Raw genomic sequence first — 6,089 nt, forward strand, 5'->3', positions numbered from 1 at the left:
CTGTTGCTCCTTGTAAAATGCCTTACTTCACTAATTACCACAATATGTGCCTCTTCTTTTTCTCCAACATCTATTTTTACATATTGTAGAACTTTTGGTCCTTCTACTGACTTTACCCCCTCTGATATGTTGATATTAGTTGTATAACTCCATAGAACCTTAAGTGTGCCTTTGAATAGGAATGGAGATGGAGCATAAATCACAATTTTTAAAGTGACGATTGTTGGATTCGTCACTTTAGGCTTCACAGTTATAACAATTGACTTCCGAACTCCATATGTGGGCTTTGTATACTTTGACGTATATACATCAACTTGTCTCTTTTATCAAGATTCTCAAATAAATCAATCTCTTTGTTATACATCATCGATTGTATCAAAACTCTAAACTCTTGGCAATGTTGAATCACATTCCCCTCCTCCTGATGGAACTTGCAAAAATGACCAATTTTCAACTTGAATGGAAAGCACACTTTGCTTAATTAAAGGAGCACCCACAAATAGCTTAAACACCTAGTCAAGCGGTGACATGATCTCATACATGAATTTCTTCATTATTTTTCTGTTTTCCTATTGAATGACATTCACCCACTGCCCACCATGATTTGGTAATAGATTCTTTGCAACGTTCAGGAGTTAAAGTCTAACATCCCAATTTCAATTATATTATGCACTATCTTTTTGAAAATAACACAATTTTTAATCAAATGCCCCATAATATCAACATGCTACTCACACTTTACTTTTGCATCATACCTTCTTGGATAAGGTGGTTGGAGCGGTTTGAGGTGGTATGGATGAACCATATATGCCTTAAACAATGATGAATATAATTCAACATAAGAACACAAGATTGGTGCAAATGTCAATTTGTTGACCTTCCTTTTTTGTCCATGATACTCAGTCCTATAGGTATTAGACTCTGTTCCCACAGTCCTCGGTTGAGTAATTGTTATATTCTTCGAATAGCCTTTATTGTAAAAGGTTATGGTGTATACTTTGTTATCTCTCTTTTTAAACACCCACTTCTCACCACCATCAAATTTTTTTCATTTTTGATAGATGCTTCTATCAATTCACTTGAGATCACCATATCTAAAAAGTTCTTTGAAGTACTCCCTAACATACGATCCAAAAAATGGACCTTTCAAAGTATGAAGGAAAAGGATTGTGGTCTCATTTTATAAAAGTGGCGGTTGAACTTGTGCAGTCAAATCCTACCACCTCTGGGAGTATTATCAAAAACTCTCGTTAGGTTTCCTTTCCAAGTTCATTTAGGCCACCTGATCAAGTATCATATTAGTAATGTACCTATATTGTTCCAGAAATGTTCTAGACAAGTCTTTCTATGACCTGGTATTGGTACGACTCAATTGTGCGTACCACCGAGATGTATAACCGGTGAGACTGTTTTGAAAACGTGGATAAGCATTTTTTAATCTTGTAAAAATCTGACCATCTTGCGATAGTACATGGTAAGGTGAACAGACATACAACTGGTTGTATTGTACTTTTCAAATTCTAGAGTCTTAAACTTGTGCAGGAGAATCATATCAGGTACCAGGCTGAGTTATCTAACATCCACATCGTATTCATCAATAGATTCCATCACCTTGACTTTATCCTCGAGCTTCTTATAGCGATCCTAGTATTGCTTGGCCAATTCAGACTTACCATTTTTAGCCTCGATAAGTAGATTGAGATTAGGGGTTTCATTATCAGGATACTCAACATTGTCATCGAGATGAACGAGATGCGTTGTAGATCCTCAGGTAGCATTAATTAGGAGTCCCCCTCTGGGTAGCACATTTTAGGATGATCCCTTACATGAGCTGATGAGCCATGATCAACCATGTTAGAATATTTGACATGACCTTTTTGTTTGTGGTAAACTTCGAGAAATGAGGTAATTTGATTTACCACATCTCTTTGGGTTGAGCCACCTGGTCCCTCAGGTCATTTTGATTATTCTTCAACAGGTTTTCCAGACGCTTTTGGGCCTCTTCCAATTTTTGAATTTGTCTTCCATATTTTCTTAGGTTCTTACCCATGTATTATACATATGAGAAGTACTTTCACTAGGAGCCATAATATCTTCGAATGAAAATCTTCAATTGATATAAAACATTTAATGAATGAAAATGAATATAAATGTAAAAGAAAATTAATAAAATGATAAAAATATAAAAATGCATGAATGCAAGAGGTATTGATCTCGAAAATCCAACTATCATAGAACAACTTCGAAAATGAAAACAAAGTCTCGTACACAATGGCTTCTCTCTAAAATACAACCTAGCCTTTCTACTCAACTCTACAATCTCACTATCAATGATAGTACTCTCTTTTGCTCTTTGAAACTGGGTCGAAGTAATGCCCCACTACTCTAGCCGAGCAGCCAACTCTTCCAAGTATTGAGCGACCTTACTAATCTTGATTAGCGCCTCGGTGATGACACGCTCCCTAGCAGTATTTTGATCCTCATAGGGGTCGATCACCTCTTTTCACTCATCGTGGGTATCACTAAAGCATGCTCTAGGTCAGAAACATGCTCCTAACATGCTGTAATTCTTCTTCAAGGCTCTGAACTTGATGACACAAATCAGACCTCTTCTAAAGACTCTCACTCTCAGAATAAATCTTGGTTCGGTTTCGTAATGTACTCATGAACTCAGTTTTCTTTGCTCGACACTAAGCCAACTACTCGGACTAAAATGCCTCGACACTAAACCATGATCAACCGTGTTAGAATATTTGACATGACATTTTTGTTTGTGGTACACTCCGAACAATGAGGTAATTTGATTTACCACATCTCTTTGGGTTGGGCCACCTGGTCCCTCAGGTCATTTTGAATATTGTCCAACTGGTTTTCCAGACGCTTTTAAGCCTCTTCAAATTCTTTCGATTTGTCTTCCATATTTTCTTAGGTTCTTCCCCATGTATTATACGAATGAGAAGTACTTTTACTAGGAGCCATAATATCTTCAAATGAAAATCTTCAATTGATATAAAAAATTTAATGAATGAACATGAATATAAATGTAAATGAATATTAATAAAATGATAAAAATGCAAAAATGCATGAATGCAAGAGGTATTGATCTCGAAAATCCAACTATCATAGAACAACTTCGAAAATGAAAACAAAGTCTCGTACACAATGGCTTCTCTCTACAAATACAACATAGCCTTTCTACTCAACTCTAGAATCTCAACTATCAAGGATAGTACTCTCTTGTTGCTCTTTGAAACTGGTCGAAGTAATGCCCACTACTCTAGCCTGAGCAGCCAACTCTTCCAAGTATCGAGCGACCTTACTAATCTTGATTAGCGCCTCGGTGATGACATGCTCCCTAGTAGTATTTTGATCCTCATAGGTGTCGATCACCTCTTTTTGCTCATCGTGGGCATCACTAAAGCATGATCTAGGTCAGAAACGTGCTCCTAACAATGCTGTAATTATTCTTCGAGGCTCTGAACTTGATGACACAAAGCAGCCCTCATCTAAAGACTCTCACTAAAATGCTTCGGCTCTTGGAAAAAATCTTGGTCCAGTTTCGTAATATACCTCATGAACTCAGTTTTCTTTGCTCAACACTAAGCCAACTACTCATCACTCCTATCCCGAGCCTCCTGTATCCATAGGTTCAAACTTGTAATCTGGTTAGTCTTGTTTTAACTCCTCTGGATCCAGTACGAGTAACCTCTCGTTGAGCTCAGTCTCCTGTTTTTTCCTTTCAAGGTTTAATCTCACTCTCTCAACCTCACGGTGTTCGATTCCTTATCCATTGAAATCAAGTTCTACAAGTAGCTAACTCACATTAACCTCGAAATTCTTCAGTACAATGTTCAATTTTGCTTTCTCAGCCTCCAACCTGGTAACCTGATTCGCTCATCTTTCGTAATTCCTTACTCAAACCCTAAACTTAGCTACCGTTCTCTTTAGATTTCATGACCCAACATCTCATGTTCTATTCCATCTCCTCAATCTCCTTACGCTGGCGCTCAACCTCCTTACGCTGGCGCTCAACCTCTAGTTCTTAAATCTGAGGCCTTTTGACGTTTAATTCCTGAGTCCACTGTACTGAAGTTTTTTTGGATCCAAATGCTATGTTCATTTTTTGCAAACTCTGATAGCATTTCCTTAAAGCCTCATAATCTAACTCAAGCTGATCTTTCTTTTTTCGCATCAATTCAAATTGTGCTACATGGAATTCTACATTGAGACCCGCCATAAATTTTTCGCACTATAACTGCTCCAGCCTTTCAACCCATTTGGCTTTTTCAGCTGCGAACACAACCCTAACGATATCAACTTCTGATGGAACAACCCGTATATTTTCCTCCATAGGGATGACCTCACTTTGGTCTAAGAGAGGAACCTTCTCATTCACTCAGGTATGTATCCATTCCTCGTAGTCTAGCGTCATCATAATATTAACTCGCTCTCCTTGGGTGTGAAAGGTTTTCTTCCCGACCTCAAATATCTCACGAAGGTTCTTTTAAACATAATTTCCATGGAAAGTGAAATCAGAGGTAGAAAGCCTGAAAGTAGTTAGAACAAACTGATGACCCCCAAACTATCTCAGTGCCAATAATAATGCATATCCAATAGCTCCCAGAGTCTAAGTAATAAAATCCAATCTCTATCACCAAATCTGAAAATAAACTCAGACATAATCTGCCACGGATCAAGCCACACAACGTTCGAATCATGGAGATTTCAAAATACCCTTATCCAGGTATCCTTCTTGACTTGAGGCCACTTTTGTTCTAGAAATTCCTTTAAAGGGGAGTATTGAGTGCTAAAATGATGGTATGACACCTTCTCATTTTTTTGGAATTCGCTGTAGATCCAGACATACAACAACTGAGTACATCCCAGAAAATAACTTCCTCTATCAAAAAGTCTTAGCTAAAATATAGGAAGTTGGGTTTAAGTTCCTCGATAACTGATCAAACAGATCCACTATGGCTTCTTCGATATATTCAGGGCTTTTGGAAAGATCACTAACCCATAAATCTCCAAGGCTAGCAGTTCAGTCAGATTCTCTCGTATGGGTGCTTGATCAAGACCTCTTTAATACTAGGCTAGGCAATGCCTTCACCTTCACCTTCACCTTTCTATCTGATATGGGACGTGACTATTCTTCATGTACACCGACGATCCTGTTCAATTTAATGCGAAAAGGCTGAGGTTTGATCGACAAGGAATAAACTCAGTTCTCTTGGACAAATTCAATGCGTAGCAAAGTTGTCAACACACATTTTCGTCCTATTAGGATTCAAACTCCTAAAAATAGGATAAAATTTTGCTAGGATTCAAACTCCTAAAAATAGAATAAAGTTCTACTAAGATTTAAATTCCTAAAGATAGGATCCACAAGCACTATAATAGCTATTGTAACTCACCATTGTGACACACGATTTACACACAAAACATAGAGGAAAGCACAGGAAGATACAAAGGCAAAACTATTGTAAAGGATTCGAAAAGGAAATAAAAGGTAGCATTTTCTTGTTTCTTTCTTTTGCATGTGCACGTTATTTTTCTTGAGATTTGGTTCGAATAACCCAAAACGTGGGTTGCGTTGATGACCAAAATGGGTGGGGTTTCGAAGTTTCGAACCTAGATTTACCCCGAGGCTTATTTTTAAAAACCGGTTTGATTTTCGGTTAAAGGAGGGGAAGAGCTTTTTAAAAATCTATATTAGTCCCTTTATTTATTATATGGATATTTTATTCATTTATTTTTATTATTCATGTTATTATTATTATATGTATATATATATTAAATTATTTTCATTTATTTTTTTACTATATTTTATTATTATATATATATATTTCTTTAATATTTTACTTATAAGTCTAATATTACTATATATATATTGTAATTATCTTTATCTAGTCGTATATATTTTTTATAGTTTATTTATATACCTATTATTAAATATATATATATTCTTAATTATTTTTATTTGATTATTTCTTTATTTATGTAATATATCTTATAACTTTATATATTTATATTATTTTTATTATTTTCGTTTTTTTATTCATTATTATTATATTATTATTTTTTTTTAA

This window comes from Hibiscus syriacus, unplaced genomic scaffold (genome assembly GCF_006381635.1).
Source record: "Hibiscus syriacus cultivar Baekdansim isolate YM2019G1 unplaced genomic scaffold, ASM638163v2 tig00112678_pilon, whole genome shotgun sequence".
NCBI lineage: Eukaryota > Viridiplantae > Streptophyta > Magnoliopsida > Malvales > Malvaceae > Hibiscus > Hibiscus syriacus.